The following is a 17811-nucleotide window of genomic DNA, read 5'->3' on the forward strand; positions in this document are numbered from 1 at the left end:
CACATTGTCACAATAAATTACTGTATGCTGAATTTGTTTTTCTCCAATTTCTTCTAAAACTTTTCTGAGCCGAAGAGCTTGTGTACCTACTGAGGTAATTGCAACATACTCTGCTTCTATAGATAAGAGGGAAACAATACTTTGCTTTTCCGAGCTCCAGGTAATGAAACCAGAACCAAAAGAAACATAATTTCCAAATGTAGATTTGTGGTCATCCATACTACCTCCCCAATCTGAATCACTAAAGCCAACAAGATTGAACTTTTCAGAAGAGTAGTAATGAATACCAAAATCTTTTCACATACCTCAAAATCCTCTTGGCTGCCTTCATATGTATTTCAGATGAATTTGTCATATACCTTGATACAAGTGAAACTGAATAGGCAATACCAGGCCTCCTGTGTGTTAGAAACATCAAGCTCCCCATAATACTTCTGTAAGTTGTCTCATCAACTAAATTAGCACCATCATCTCTACATAACAAAACTCCATGAGCACTTGGAGTGGAGGTAGGGTTACAATCAGTCATATCAAATTTCTTCAGCATATCTTGTGCATACTTTGTTTGACAAATGAAAATCTCATCCTTACTTTGATAAACCTCTATTCCTAGAAAATATTTCATCAGAACAAGATCTTTCATCTCAAATTATTTTATCATAGCAGATTTGAATTCATCTTTCATCTTAGAACTACTACCCATATACAAAAGATCATCAACATACAAACTTATGATGAGGATATCAATACCTTCTTGTTTGTAGTAAACGGTAGGATCACTCTTACTTCTTTGGAAGCCATTTTTATGAAAGTATCTATCAATCCTGGCATACCACGCTCTTGGTGCTTGCTTAAGACCATACAAAGTCTTCTTCAACCTGTAGACATGATGCTCTTTTCAATCCACTTCAAAACCTTGTGGCTGCTCCACATATACTTCCTCTTCTAAGTACCCATTCAAGAAGGCACTTTTCACATCCATATGATGTATGTTCCACTTCTTCTGCGCTGCTAATGAAATCAACATTCTTATGGTCTCTTGTCTTGCTACTGGTGCAAATGTATCTTCATAATCAATTCCATACTTCTGTGTGAAGCCTTTAGCAACTAATCTTGCCTTGTGTCTTTCAACACTCCCATCACTATTAAACTTGGTCTTGTAGACCCATTTGGTGCCAATATTTTTCTTGTCATGCGGAAGTTTTGTTAACTCCCAAGTGTCGTTCCTGTGAATGGAATCCATCTCTTCTTCCATGGATTGCACCCAAACCTCATTAGTATATGCATCTTCAAAACATTATGGTTCAAAATCAGCCTTGGCTAATAAAGCAAAATTGACTGTCTCACCTATTGGGCTTTCTTCATGTACTTGATTTCCACTCCTCTAGTAGATATCACTCAATCTCCTTACCTTCCTTGTAGAATTTGGAGAAGAAGTTGGACTTGAACTTGGTACTGAAGAACTTGATGAAGAGCTGCTTGGTGGAGTTAAACCACTGGATACCGAAACATTAGTTGGCTGCTCATGATGAATATCAGCAACTATAACATCATTCAAAATAGATTTTGGCTTCTCAACATGGCCTATTTGATGACCATAAACACCATCTTCATCAAAAATCACATCTCTTGAGACAATAAGCTTGTTAGTGAGGGGATTATATAATCTATAAGCCTTGCTTTTCACCCTATACCCAATACAAATACATGACTCACTCTTTGCATCTAACTTCTTTCTATTATGATCAAGTACATGCACATAAGCCAAACAACCAAAAACTTTGAAATGATTAACATTAGGCCTTTTTCCATACCACGCTTCATAAGGAGTCATCTTTTCTAGTGCACTAGTGGGGCTACGGTTGAGGATGTACACCACTGTAGCAACTGCATCTCCCCAATAAGAATTTCTCAATCCCTTGGTTTGTAACATGCACCATGCCATTTCAACCACAATATGATTCTTCCTTTCAGATACTCCATTTTGTTGAGGTGTATATGCAGTAGTAAGTTTCCGCTTGATGCCATTAAGATCACAATAAATCTGGAAAGCCTTTGACCAAAATTCTCCTCCATAATTAGTCTTTAAACACTTGATCTTGCATGCTTTCTCATTTTTCACAAGGGCTTTAAACTTCTTGAATGCATCTAGGGCTTCATCTTTGGCCTTCAAAAAATATACCCAACAATTTCATGAGTAATCATCAATAAAAGTGATAAAATATGATGACTTACCCAAACTCTTAGTCTGCATAGGACCACATATATTTGAATGAACAAGATGAAGTGGGTGATGAGCCCTCCATGCATTTCGCTTTGGAAACTTTTCCCTTGCATGCTTTCTTTTAGCACAACCTTCACAAGCCTCCTTGTGTTCCTCAACCTTGGACAAACCAGAAACTAATGCATGCGAGATTAGAAACTTCAAAATATGAAAATTTAAATGTCTATACCTGAGATGCCATAACCAACTTGTATCCTCATAAGCCATATTTTCCAAACTATTGTTATGTTCACCAAACTTGAAGGGGAACATCCTATTTCTTGTCATAGGAACAACAGTGATCACCCTATTACCCTTATTCTTATCATAGATAGTACATGTCTTATTCTGAAAGACTACATTAAAATTTTTCTCACATAGCTGCCCAACACTTAACAAATTGTGCTTCAATTGTGGAGTATAATAAATATCACAAATACTCTTTATACGTTCTTTTGTTTGGACCTCCATAGCTCCTTTGGTAGCTACCTCCAATGATTTATCATCACCAAGCTGGATCTTGGATTTGAAACTTCCATCCTTTGTTGAGAACAACTTCTCATTCCCTGTCATACGGTTAGAGCATCTAGAATCTAGGTACCAAACATCTTTACTAGTATTTTCACCCTTGGCATAAGATAAAAATAAGTGATCAGGAAGATTCTCGCTACTTTCTTGAGCATAGTTAGCACTTTTACCTTCTTTCAATCTGCATTCTCATTCAATGTGGCCATACCTGTTACAATGGTAACATTGAACATTTCTCTTATCAAATTTGCCTCTACCTCTTCCTCTAGAATCACCTCTTCCTCTTGAGCCACCTGTTCCTCTACCTCTTGAAAAATTTTGGCTTTTCGCTTTACCTTCGCCTTGATTGATTTTGGCACTACTGCTGCTTGCATCTTCCTTTTTTGTGATTAGCAATTTAGAGGAAAACCCTTTCTCTACACCTTCAAAAGAATCTTTCAATCTTTCTTCATGAGACATCAGGGATCCAACCAGTTGATCAAACTGTAGTTTTGTCAAATCCCTGCTTTCTACTATGATTATTGCTACATGATTCCATCTAGATGTCAAAGATCTCAACACCTTTTTAATCAAAACTTCATTGCTTATGATTTCCCCAAATGTGGCCATTTTATTGACCACATCTTTGACTCTAACACAATAATCACTTAAACTTTCAGCTTCTTGCAATTTCCAATTTTCAAATTCTCACTTCAATGTCTGAAGCCTGGCCACTTTAACTGGATCACTACCCTGGTAAGCTTCTTGTAGAGTCTTCCAGGCATCTTTAGCAGTTGTTGCTATTTGAATGTGAAACAAAGCTTGAGCATTCTTTTTCCTTGATTCCTTTCTTGTTGTTCTTTCATTGGTTGTAAGGGCATTCCAATCAACTGGCTCCTCATAACCTAATTCAATAATCTCACACAATTTTTTTACAATAAAAAAGGTCAGCATCTTAATGCACAAATAATCATAAGTATTCCCATCAAATTCTTGAATGGGCATATGGTTAGAATTCGACATGATTAACTTTGGCGAAATTCCAACAATAAAAATTTAATCCAAAACAATTTTACCTGCTCTGATACCACTTGTAAAATCTAAAACTACCCCTATTCTTATAGCTAGCTGATCAAGAAAATATAATAACAGAGAAAACAACTAACAATAATAAAAATTGCAGAGATAAAATAAAACACAACTCATATTAGAACAACATACACATTCTATATTACTACTTAATAAAAAGAATACAAAGATTCCCTATAAATAGAGTTTTCCAGCTTTACTAACAAAAAGAATTCAAAGTCTATAAAAATAGAACATGCATGGTATGCAATATTTGGTGAAAAAGAAACCAACAGTTGCATGCATATCATGCTTTATTTGCATGAGAAATACAAAACTATTAACTAAATTAATTTAGCTGCATGGTGGTGTATGTGTTAGTGGTGTAAATCATGCAACGGTAGTAATTCTAGCGGTGGTGACTCTAGTTTCTTGTTGTCATCTCCGTGATTTGTGGTTATCACCTATAATTGCATGATATTGGATAAGCCTAACTAAGTGAATTGTGTAAACAACAAGCTAAACTCAGTTTGCCTCTTCTCTTCATTCAAACAATTTCTACATGATCAAGGTTCATGCATTGGTTCATGATTTGTATAAAATCATGCTTTGGCATAATGTAATCAGAATTCATAGAGTTTATATTTTGCTCTGTTCTTTATTCTGATTTCTCCTGCAAGTTTTTCATTACAATATGCCTTCATCTTCTTCTTCTCGGGCTCTGATACCATGTTATATTTTCTTATCTAGATCTATCCTGTGCTGTGCAGCTATAGCTGCAAAATTCTACAGTATGGTGGTGGAGGCTAAAAATAGTTATGAGCTGCATGGAGCTGCATGCTCGAGCAACATCAGTTATCAACAATATTTGGGATCGATAAAGAGGTGGAAATGAGCCTCTCCCGTCTCTACAAACTTTGCACTTGCAGTAGCTTTCATCAAACTAATAGCGACTATATTCCTATTCCTTCACTTGTACTTTCTGAATTTCCAAAAACCTTTTTGAACATTCCTGGAAGAAAATAAAGACTTGCATCAATTTCATAATAAAAGCATCAAATCAATGCCCATTTATAAAAATTATACTCACCACACCATATTTTGAATGAATTAGTGATGGCATCTTTAAAAATCGAAACATTTTTTATGCTTTCAAAAGACGAGAACACACACTAATGGCATACATCGCATATGATATGGTCTCATCTCTTTGGAAAAGCATTAGGGATGCCCCAAACCTTTGTACTTCCCTTTTAAATTAATTTATCTTCATATACGAAATTATTAAACGCCCAATAAACTATACCAGGCAAACTTATAAACCAAATTATAATGAAAGTGTAGTATAGTTACTCTAGATTTAGTCTACCTTACTGATAAATTCATAGCGAAAAGTAACAAGAATAGACTGAGTGAATAGTTTGCATGATGAGAGCATGTTTCTAACCACAATGAGAGCATGTTTCATACATTTTCCTTAGAACACAAAACGTCATTTATTGAGTCAAAAGGCAATAAAGCTGACTCCACTTGGAAATGAAATCTTAAAACTACAATAAAAGACACTTTTACAGTACAACTTAGGCCACCTCCAAAGACATGTTCAATCATCACTAACTAAAGGGGCGCTAATAATCAAAATATTTTTATATTGCAGTGGCCTTTCCCAAGTTTTAAATTTAGGATTCTACTTTCTTTAGGCAAAACTACAACATAGTGTTTGAAAATATCTTAAAGTAAACTGATAGATATTTTAAGTATTTTTTATTCAAACAAAGAGCAGCAGCATTGAAGTCGCTTCACATTATATGCTGTTAAAGAATGAATTTCAATAAATACTAATTTAGTCAAAATTAAACAGCGCACAAAGAATTGGATGACCCACTTAAAAATCATCATGATGAATATTTTATTTCACATACTTTGCATTAATGAATCTCCATCAACATTTAGTATAAAGTTAATACTAGTAGTCCATGGTCTAGTGGCTTGGCAAAGCAATTGCCATGATGAGAAAATAGCTAATCAGTTTAAAATTACAACTTTTATTATATGTACAATTTTGGTACTATCATATCACATTTCTGGAATGACTTTTCTTGGGGTTTAGTTTTCACTTACTGAATTTTTGTTTGTAGAATTATGCCAGACACTAAGACTTTTCTTCCTTTAGTATTGGCAACAAAACAATGCTGATTTTATATTCGAGGGATTCAAGGATTTCAATCTGAGTCTGAATGGAATGGTAAACATTGATTCTTAAGGCATTCTACACCTCACTAATGTGACACAGTGAATGCAGGGCCATTCTATTTACCCTATCCCTCTACGGTTCAGAAATGTCTCCAGTAAATCTACATTTTCTTTTAGTACTTTGTCACGTCAATTGTGCATGCCTATCAAAATGTCGGAGGCCATGGATTGGCCTTTGTGGTGACACCTAGAAGCTTCCAGGATCCTTTCCGAGTCAATACCTCGATATATTCAATCTGAGTCTAAGTGGAATGACAAACATTGATTCTAGAGGTATTCTATAGCTCACTAATGTGACACGGTAAATGCAGGGCCATGCTATTTATCCTATCCCTCTACACTTCAGATATGTCTCCAGCAAATCTGCATTTTCTTTTAGTACAACTTTTGTCATGTCGACTGTGCATGTATATCAAGATGTGGGAGGCCATGGATTGCCCTTTGTGGTGACACTTACTAGAAGCTTCCAGAGATCCTTTCCCAGTCAGTACCTCGGTGGTGACTTTAGTCTTATAATCACATTTTTGCAGTGGAGTTTGATGCTGTCACGGACTATGAGTCGCATGACATTGATGATAACCATGTTGCAGTGGACGTTAATAGCCTTATTTAAAACATGTCTACAACTACAGCCTTTATGAATGAGAGTGGGTTGTATCAGGAATTTGATCTCAACGCTGAAAAGAGCATTCGGTGTTGGATAGATTTTGATGGAGAGGTTAATTCACTGAATGTGAGTGTTGTACCAAGGGGTTTGACTAGGCCCAAGCTGCCCTTAATTTCAATACATCTTGACCTTTTAGGGGTTGTTAAGGAGCTTATGTATGTGAGTTTTCTTCCTCCACAGAGTTTCTCTCCAGTGCACGGTATTTTGGAATTGAGTTTTAGAATGAATGCGCTTGCACAGGATCTGGATCTTTCAAACCTTCCTACAGTTTTGGAATCAAAGTCTAAGCATAAGTTGAGATTGCAATTGGAACATCCGTTGCTTCTGTGGTAGTTATGATAAGAGAAGTTTTCGCAGGGCTACATTTTGTCAAGAGACTAAGGGATGCTGAGGTTGTTGAGGACTGGGAGATCGAATATGGGGATCACTACTAAGGGCTTTAGGGACAGGACTCCTTGGAAGGGGCGTTTACAAGGGGGTCTTACCCAGCAATGGGATAGAGCTTGCTATGAAGAGGGTTTCACGTGAGTCTAAACAAGGGCTGAGAGAATTTATTTCTGAGATTTCAAGCATTGGGAGACTCCGGCGTCAAAATCTTGTTCAGTTGGAATTGCTTCTTGTTTATGATGATATGCCAAATGGCAGCCTTGATAGTCTTTTATTTGGAGATAAAAAAAATATTATAAGTTGGGAGTAGAGATACATGATTTTGAAGGCTGTTGCCTTTGGTCTTCCTTGACAAAATGCAAGCAAGAAGCGGATTAATATTCATTTCTTTTGACATTGGAAACATCAGTCAAAATAACAGACCCTTTTTTTACAATTGTATTCAGAAACTGTAAAATTTGAGGTTTAAATTTGAAAACAACAGAATAAAGTATTTTGAAACCATAGCAAGTGATTCACCTCAAGATCCTGCAAATTTCTGAAAATGAGTACACACTTTAGCCACAGTATATCATACTTAATCTACCCACGGCTCTCCTCCTTTCTACTGAGAATAAACAAAACATAGGCTTTTCTGCAACTCACAACCTGTAGATGGAAATATCAATGCGCAAGCTAATGGCACGAGAAAGCATTAACGACACCCATAAAACCAGTAATATTATTACAAATATCAATGCAGAAAATAATTAATCACATAGTGAATGAGATTAATAAACAAATATTGATGCACAAATTAATAACACAATTAATAAAGATTGACAATATATTTTTTCAAAAATAAACCCAGCAAAATACGCAATGTCCAATGATAAAACAAATAAATAACAAATTGCCAAACAGTTTAATATGAAAATAATACAACTTTTGTAAAACCAAATTAGACTATATTAATGCTTATATCTTTTGACATGAAACCATTAGTCTCCTGCCTATATAGACAGGGACTAATAAGAATGTCCACTCTTGGGCTATAAACTAGATGTAAAAATCATTTAAAATAATAAGAAAGCCCACATGTTCATTAAAGATTAAAAAGTAAAATCAAACATTAACTAATTTGGTATACATGAGATCAAATGATGATTTAAGGTTCAATATCGTCACGTGAAACCCTACTGGACGTGTATCTCGAACAAAATGAAACCCTACGGGACGCGTATCTCGAACAAAATGAAGAAAAGTAAAATGCAAACTAAACAAGACATAAATGATAATGTTCCCCTTTTCCTCGTACACCAACTGCAATTTGGAAACACTATAGGTCGTCCAAAGCCAACTCAACAGAAAGTCACATTTCCTAAGAAAATAATTGACGGCTCCAAAAAAAAATTTGACATCAAAATGTATTGGGAATTGCTCAAAATTTCCTTGCAATGCAAGTTCTAATTCTATTTAACCACACGGATTTGTTTGACGAACCGCACAGAGAGAAAATGGCTTTCACAAGAGAACGTGATGAAGAAAAAGAGGCTTGTACAAAGTGGCTCACGCTTGGAATTGGGCCATGCAGACAGGATGGTTCAAACGGAGATAGACATCGCAAGTGTAAAGTAATGGATGCAGAGAAGAAAGGTGAAGAAAAGGAGGCTTATACAAACTGGCTCACACTTGGAATTGGGTCATACAGAGAAGATGGTACAAACGGAGATATACATCGCAAGGGTAAAGTGATGGATGCACAGAAGAAAGGACTTTTTACCAAGAGAGAGATGATGGCTTCCAATAGAGAATCTGATGATTCATGTTTCATCCATGGCATCAAAAGAATGATAATCGATTGGAATGGGATTAACTGTGAAGAAAAAGAGGCTTATACCGGCTGGCTCACACTTGGAGTTGGGCCATGCAGAGAGGATGGCTCAAACGAAGATAGACACGGAAAGGGCAAACTAATGGATGCAGATGATGCTGGACCAAAAGGACTTTATACCAGCTGGCTCACACTTAGAGCTGAATCATGCGTAGAGGATGGATCAAGCAAGCATGAGGACAAGGATGCCAAGAGGAAAGGTGAGAATTCACACTGCACCGTTATTTGTCTCCTAGAGTGATTTGTGTTGGGGGAGAATATATTTGGTTAATTCAGAAAAAAAAAAGGGCTATGTCAGCCATATAATTTCGATAGATATAGATGCCGAGGAGCTGAAAATATGGGCAGAAGTTTACCCTTCTATCTTCAATGTGAGGAACTGTCTATCAATACCCTTAAGCTTTTGTCCACGCCCTTAGATTATCTGAGATGACATTCTTCTTGGCTTTTAAGGTCCATTGATTGTATTGCAATTGTCCTTTGCCGTATTCAGTTATCGATAGGAACCAATTTTGTTTCGTTTAAGTTGTTCTCTGAACCAATCAAGCTTTGTGTACTGTTCCAAACTATTCCTTCAATAAAGAGTTCTAAAGACTTTTGGGATTCAATATCTTAAATTCTAATTATATTGGAAATTAATTTTCGAAACGGTTGTATTAATTTAGATACTAATATATTCTGTAAAGTTTGATAAATAAAGAATATGTTCTTTATATTTCCTTTTGTTATTGTTTCGATCTTATTTTACCTGTCCTTTCTGATCTTAAGAGTAATATCAGAGCAATTAAAAAATTGAAAAATATAACAAGGTTCTATTGTTAGTTCTATTTAAAAATTGTTAGTATTTTAAATTGAGTTAATATTAAATTTTGTTCCAGTTCCTGTTGTAATGGTTTGGTAGGCTGGTCGAAAGTTTTTTAGAATATTAAGAGAAAATTTAATGTTTTAAAAAAATAAAAAATTGTTTTGAAGAAAACAAATATTTTTTTATGTTTCACTACCCAATATTGTACCAGCCATTGTGTTGATTCCTCATCACTTAAAATTTTTTGATTATTTTTCATTTCTAACAAATGAAATATCAAAATGATCTTCCGCGGAAATAACATCTTTTTCAGTTTAAAATGGTTATTGACAGATTTATTTTTTTACTGTTTTGTAAAATTAAAAAGTGAATCATTGATGAGAAAAAATTATTTCACATGGTATGTATTTTAGTCTTCAGAATAGAAATAAAAAATTTGAATGGAACACTGTATGTTTTAAAATATGCTATACTGACTTTTAAATTATCTATTTATAAATCAGTCATTATATAAAATTCTATGTTATCTGTTATAAGAACTCTGCTAGTTCTTATATGTTAAGATTCTATAATGTACATGTGCATGCTTCGTCCAAGTTTTCAGATGAATATTTTAAATTTCTCTATATATTTTAATTTTTCTTATTTTTATATAGCCATCCCTTTTGCTGTTCTCTAACTGTTCCCAAAATTGACAAAAAAAATCACCGTCTCAGAAATACATACCCCCATCCCTTACAGTCCCATCCCAGAAACTCAGGGTAACATAGATATAAATGCATGTTCTATGAAATTAGACTCATTTTCCTACCACTAAAAGTTTTCTGTATATTTTTTCTACACAACTCTTACCATTTTCCACATATATATTCTATTTGAATTAAATTTAATAAGAAATTACAAACAGCAAATTATAGCATCCTAGTGGAGAACCAAAAAAATATTTTTTCAAAAATGGGGCGGATGGGAGTGCATATGATCTGAATGGAGATTGCAATAGCAGGTTTGTTTATAATTTTTGGATGCAAGGAGCAATGCACTTGACCCAGACATGGGAAGAATGATAATGTTTTGAAGTAAGCCATTACACATGCTTTATATTTAGATCTCCTACCATATACACCTGCTTCGCCTGCTGTGGAGATCTCCTACCATATTTATTATTATTTTTAACTTTCTTTCCGAGCCAATGAATCCTGTTGGACATAATCACCAATTCCATTTACTCCTCTACGGTAGACTATAATTCTTCTGCTGCTTAGTGTCTTTTCTACGTCACCTTGTCTTTTCAGTCAGCTCATATATGACATTTAAATTAAATTCTTTTATTATAATCTTCTTGGGATTTGCATTTCATGTTTCTGCTCATTGTTTTTGCTAAGCTTATAGGAATAGAGGGGCAGTCTTCAAGTCTTTGGCTAGGTGTGAATAGAAGAGTCTAGAAGTTAAGTCTCAGAAGTATTTTTTATTGTTGTAGCCAAAATAAGCGGCAGTTTTAATAAGATTTCAGAATAGAATACGGGTATATTTTGTGAAAGTATAATCAGTGTGATGCAGCTCTTTGTTTATATTTTCTGCAATGAAATATTGTGTATTATCTAATAGATATATAAATAAATGACATTTTGAATACATCATAGTTCTATCTTGTTTTTCATTTACCTTATTTCAATTTTCTTATCTTCTGCCTCTGTCTAGCAGTGGTATCAAAGTTGAAGGTGTGGATTGAATATTTCTAAAGCTTTGAAGTAACAAAGGGATTTTTCATAATCAATCATAGCAGCTCCAAGCACAAGTTTGATAAACACACAGATTTGTCAATTTAAGGCAAGAACTATGATTATTGGGCAATTACAATGAAGGACATATTCATCTCTCAAGGTTTATGGGTGTTTGAGAAAATGGCTACCTAGAATCAGCTAATCCAGCAGCATACAATGCCTTAAATCAAACAAAGAAAGATTTGTTTAAGGAGAACAGGAAAAATGAATTGCCTATCAAGGAATGGCTAAGGTGAAGATAGACAAGCTAAAAGTAGTAAGAAGAGAATTTAAGGCAATATACATGAAGGAATAAGATATAGTAGACTAATTATTCATTCAAATCATTGGACTGGTAAACCAAATTAGGTCACCCTTGCAGATAGGAGAGTAGTTGAAAAGAGTTAAGAAGTTTGCCTACAAGGTTTGAATGGATTTTGGTGGTCATAGATGAGACACAAAATCTCTCACATTTTTTAGTTGATGGGCTGCATGCATCACTTATTTCTCATGAGAATAGAGTGAATAGGTTAGGATATTCAAATTTGGAGCATGCTTTCAACACACAAGTCTCAATCAGCTATGGTAGAAGGTAGAGGAAGACATTCATACAGAGGTGGAAGAAGCAGCCCATCAAGCTTAAGTGGAAACTCAAGTGGAAGAGGTGACCATCAAACATTAGCTCAAAATCAATTTCAAGGCCAAAGGTATGATAATATTTAAGTCGATGTCATTAATACAAAAAATATGGACACTATTTAAGTGAATGTAGAAAGAAACAATATGATTCTAGGCAACAAAGTCCAAAACTTACCATAAAAAATCAATATCAAGATAGCATGTTCATATCTTGCAAAGTTGCATAAACAAATGAGAAGGATATATGGTTTGTAGGATTAGGTTGTAGCAATCATATGAGTGGGAACTTATAAATGTTTTCTAGTTTGGATGAAAGTGTAAAATTAGATTTCACATTGGGTAATGATAATAAAGTTTCAATTATGGGCTAAGGAAGTGTCAACATTCTAACCAAAAATGGGAAGAATTTTTTACTTTAGATTTCTATTTTGTCCATAGATTGAAACATAACTTAATGAGCATTGAACAACTTATATTAAAAGGTATAGAATATTTCTCAAGAACAAAAAATGCACAATTTTAGACAATTTTCCAAGAAAATAGCTTCTAGATAAGGCTCGAATGAGAAGCAATAGAATATTTACTCTAAGGCTAAAATGGGATTTAAAGGTAGAACTTTCTCAAGAACAGTCTTCAACAAACTCACAAGAGAATGAAGAGAAAACTACAATAGTCAACCAAGTCATATTTCAAGCTGAAATTAAGGATGAGAATTGGTTATGGTACCTAATATTTGGACATTTAAACTTTGGAAACTTAAAACTATTACATAAGAAAATAATGGTGAAGGGATCATCACTAATAGAAAAACTAGATAAAATGTGTGAAGGATGTACCTTGGGTTGACAACATAGGGAATCATTTTCAACATGAAAGTCAATTAGGGAAAACAAACCATTGGAGATTGTTCACTTATATTTGTGTGGACCAATGCAAACACCCTCAATTGATGGAAGCTACTACTTCTGACATTCATTGATGATTTCACAAGAAAGACATGGGTATACTTTATAAAACATAAGCATGATGTGTTAGACTATTTTTATCAATTCAAGGCTCTTGTTGAGAACCAAAGTGGGCATCTCATCAATTAATTAAGAGTGGATAGTGGTGGTGAATACATTTCAAATGACTTCATAAAGTATTGCAAAGACCATGGAATCCACAAGAAATTTACCACTAAGAATGCCCTTTAAAAAACTAGTGTAGCTAAAAGGAAAAATAGAATCATCATGGAAGTGACAAGAAGCATGTTCAAGGCGAAACATTTGTCAAATGAGTATTGGGCTAAAGCTATAACATATGCAACATATTTAATGGATATATGTCCCACTAAAAGTGTCCCCAATATGATTTTGGAAGGAGAATGGAGTAAAATAAAACATAATGTTTCCCACATGAGAGTATTTGGATGTATGACATATGCCCACATCCTAGATGAATTGATAATAAAGTTAGACAACAAAGGAGAAATATACATATTTGTGGGATATAGTGATGAATCCAAGGCTTACAAATTATATAATCCAATCATCTAAAATATTATAATCAACAGAGATGTCCAATTCATATAAGATGAAGCATGAGATGGAAGTTTGGATAAAACAATCAATATTGCAGCCCATGTACCACAAAAAGACAAGGAAGATTTTATACCAGGAAGCACTCTTTCAAATGTGATCCCCCTTACATCCAATCAAGTTCAAAAAGTGCTCATGTGACATCATCATTAGGCATAGGGCAACCCCACACACTCACACAAATACTCCATCAAATGTTCAACAAACACAATCTTCAATTGGGACTATTGGTGTTGAACCATCAAGTCCACATTCAATAGGTTCAAATGACATATCAAATCCCACATTAGCAAGCTTGAGGAGACAAAAGATTATAATTTTAAGTGAGATTCATGAACAAAATGAAGGTGTAAATAATGCTATTGAGGAAGAAAAATAGGTGCATGCAGTGGATGAAGAAATAGATGCTGATAAGAGTGAAGTGGGTTTACAAAACAAAATTGAATGCAAATAGTGATGTGGAAAAATACTAAGCAAGGCTTGCAACAAAAAGTTATTCACAACTACTCAGAGTAGACTAAAATGAGACATTTGCTATGGTAGCTCAATTAGACATTGTAATGTTCCCACTTTGAGTTAGGATTTAATAATATAAAATAATAATAAAATTAAAATACACAAGATTAAAAATAACATTTAAATTAAAAATATATAATTAAATATAATTAGAAGTAAATTAAATTAATGACTACACAAAGGACACAGAATGAAAAGTTGTGTCTCCCTCAATCAAGAGATATAAAAGGGAGAAGTGAACCTCATTCGAGAGGTTTATAATTGGAGAATTAGAGTTTCAAATCTGATTTAAATAAAAGTGCAGATCTGATTGTGGAAGGTTATGTCCCTTTCAAAGGGCAGATATAATGAAGATTTGTACTCTTTCAAAAGGTGATGATGGTAAAAGGGTGTGTCTCTTGACAAAGGGCATACATGATGAAAGGGTATGGCCTTTCCTTAAAATTAAGAGATATAAAGGAAAGAACTCAAAGCATCCACTGACATCACCATCAATCAATCTTGATCAGAATTGTTATTAAGTTACAAATAGTAACATCTTTGTTCTTGGTGGTATGCATTGAAATGCGCTTAATATGAAACCTGATAATGAACTCATACTGTCATATCCCCCTCATATTCTTGTTAGGAGTCATTGGAGAAGAGTACATATAGGATAGAACATCTACAACTATCATTGAGCTAAATGAAGAATAACATTCAAATCAAGAGGATTATAACTTTTCATTAAGGAGGATAGTGTTTGGCTATGAAGAGAGAATCCAAAATAAAGAGTCATGTCTTTGCTGAGAGGATAGAAATTGTCTAAAGGGGCATCTCTCTTCATAAAATCATGGAAGTATATATGGAGGGAAACATAAGGTAGAAAGGGGCATTGAACAACCTTTGAAGGGAGATGTAATCAAGGAAACAAAAAGAAGTAAGTAATAAGAAGAAAGACAAATAGTTGCTATGGATATACTCAGCCAACTATCTGAACTGGTGATAATTTTGAGCACTAGTAATGAATCAAATAATTGATAATAACCTAAGTATAGGCAGTATCTTAAATAACTGGTAATAAATTTGAATGCTGGTAATGCTTTGAGTATTCATAACAATTTGAATAAACTAAACCAATTCATGGGAAGTAGGGTAAATTGCTATATGGCACCCTACATGATGATATTGTGTAGGGGGAACTGCTATAAGGAACCCTAGATGATGATATTGGGTAGGGGGGACTGCTATAAGGAACCCTAGATTATGATATTGAGTGGGGAGAACTGCTATAAGGCACCCTACATGATAATATTGAGTAGGGTTGTACAAGGGCACCCTACATGGTTACATTGGGTAGGGGAAAATTGTTGTACAAAGGCACCCTACATGATTACATTGGGTAGGGGGAACTCTTGTACAAAGGCACCCTACATGGATAAATTGGTTAGGGGGAACTACTATATTAAGGCACCCTACATGGTTACATCAGGTAGGGGGTATTGTTAATCATGACATCCTACAAGATCTTGCTCTATAGCTCACTACCATAACTGATGATTATTACTCTATTAATGTTACAAGAATCCCTCTTTATGTTTTTGATTACGGGAAAAGCAAGTTTCAAAGGGACCCCAAAACCCTTTACAAAGGAACCATAAAAGATAAAAGCATTAAGAAATTAAACGTGACATATAGCGAAAAAACTAGCAAAGTGCTAGGCAAAAGCCAACATAAAAGTCCAACACTACTAGCAACAACCAACAAAACCAGAAAAAAGACAAAGTACATTATGTTTTTAAGGGCATTAGCCAATTTCTTGCTAATCCCTTGCATTTCTTTGATATTCTCCCTAAGGATAGGGATTTCCTTTGATGACGCCAAGGCAGCCTTTTTCAAGCTCACCCTGGTCCTTTTAGCCACACCTCCAGGAGAACTATCCACATTCCTAACCTCAATAGCATCCTCTTCAACATCAAGGCCCACAATAGACTTGGTAGGGCTATTTCCTCCATGTTCCTGGTCTCAGAGTTGAGGATCCTTGGAATCAGAATCAGGAAGTTCTTCATGGCAACCTTCCCTTCCTCCAGCGTGCTGATCTAAACTTCCAACTTCGCCACCTTTTCATCCATTTCCTTTTTCCATTGCTCCAGGTTGCTTTCACCTTTTTGTCCCTTCTCTTCCTAATGTTTAGCCTTTTTTTTCCATTTTATTAATTCTTTCATAAACCCATCTATCAAAACCCAGACGAGCATCAGACTAGTTCTTAAGCTTATCCAGGATAAGCATACCAGTATTCATCTCATCACCAACTCTATCCTTTTCCATGCTCGTATACTCCTTATCCTTGTTCAATTTTGTTTCCATTTCTTTATCCTCCTATTTTTTCTGGTTATCCGGCTTCTCCATGGGTTGGTTGTTGAGATCACCAGGGCTCACACTGTGGGTAGGTTCCTCCTTATTACCCCCATCCACTTCTTGTTTTTCCTTCTCATTATCACTCTCCATTCTAGATGTTTCCTTTACCAAGATATTCTGATCAGAATCTTCCTCTTCTCCTCCTTCCTCTTCCCCCACTTCCTCATCTTTCCATCTCTCTGCCCTGTCAGTATCATCAGTCTCCAATATCACTACCTTATTTTCTCGTATACTCCTGATCAGCCTCCACATCCTTATGTTTATAGCTCAAATCCGTGTCCTCCACATTTTTCTCTGCAAAGCCTTTTTTAGCCTTTTTAATTTGTTTCTGCTCATCCTTGCTGGGCCCAGAATCCTCACTTTTTGTCTTGTCTTTGCTCGGGGACACCGACAACCTTTTATTTTCCTGAATCGCCAAAATCTTACAATGCTCATAAATGAGCAAAATAAGACCATAATGTAGCATAGGAGAAGAGGGGTTCTTACCGTGCTTGTTCAATGAGCACGATAGGGACCTGAAAAGGTAATAAGGAAGAGACACCCTTTTCTCATGTCTAAAGTGGTTCAGAAGCACAAAGTGCTAGGTATGGACCCTAGTGAACTGACCCTCCATAGTGATATACTCCATAATGGCATTAAGCACAAAACCCCAATTTTTTTTAATGTTATACGCTTCATAATAACCCCCAGATGCTTTGCCTAATTTATATCTCTCCTTATCTTTGTGTGAAAAGAGATTCACAACATTATTGGAGACTTTCAGGTCCCTAAAGGAATTGAGGCCAATATGGGGCATACATGTGATCCTAGAGATGAGGTCCGCGTCCAGCTTGAATTTGACACCATGGATTTGAAAGTGCTATTTTTCCAGTTTTCAATCACTCTATTAACCACCAAGTTAACTCTACTTTTGTCATAATCCACCAATTTTTCCATGAATGGCATCATAAAACCCTTCTCCAGCTTTGTCCAGACCTTGGGCATATCCCGCCATCTAGAATGGTTATCGGGTTCCTCTCTTCTAAGGTCACTCCCATTCTTAAATTCATTTTGTAATTTTTCTGCTTCAGCAAATTCGAAGCGAGATTCCAGATGA

Source organism: Cryptomeria japonica, chromosome 3 (assembly GCF_030272615.1).
Source record: "Cryptomeria japonica chromosome 3, Sugi_1.0, whole genome shotgun sequence".
Lineage (NCBI taxonomy): Eukaryota > Viridiplantae > Streptophyta > Pinopsida > Cupressales > Cupressaceae > Cryptomeria > Cryptomeria japonica.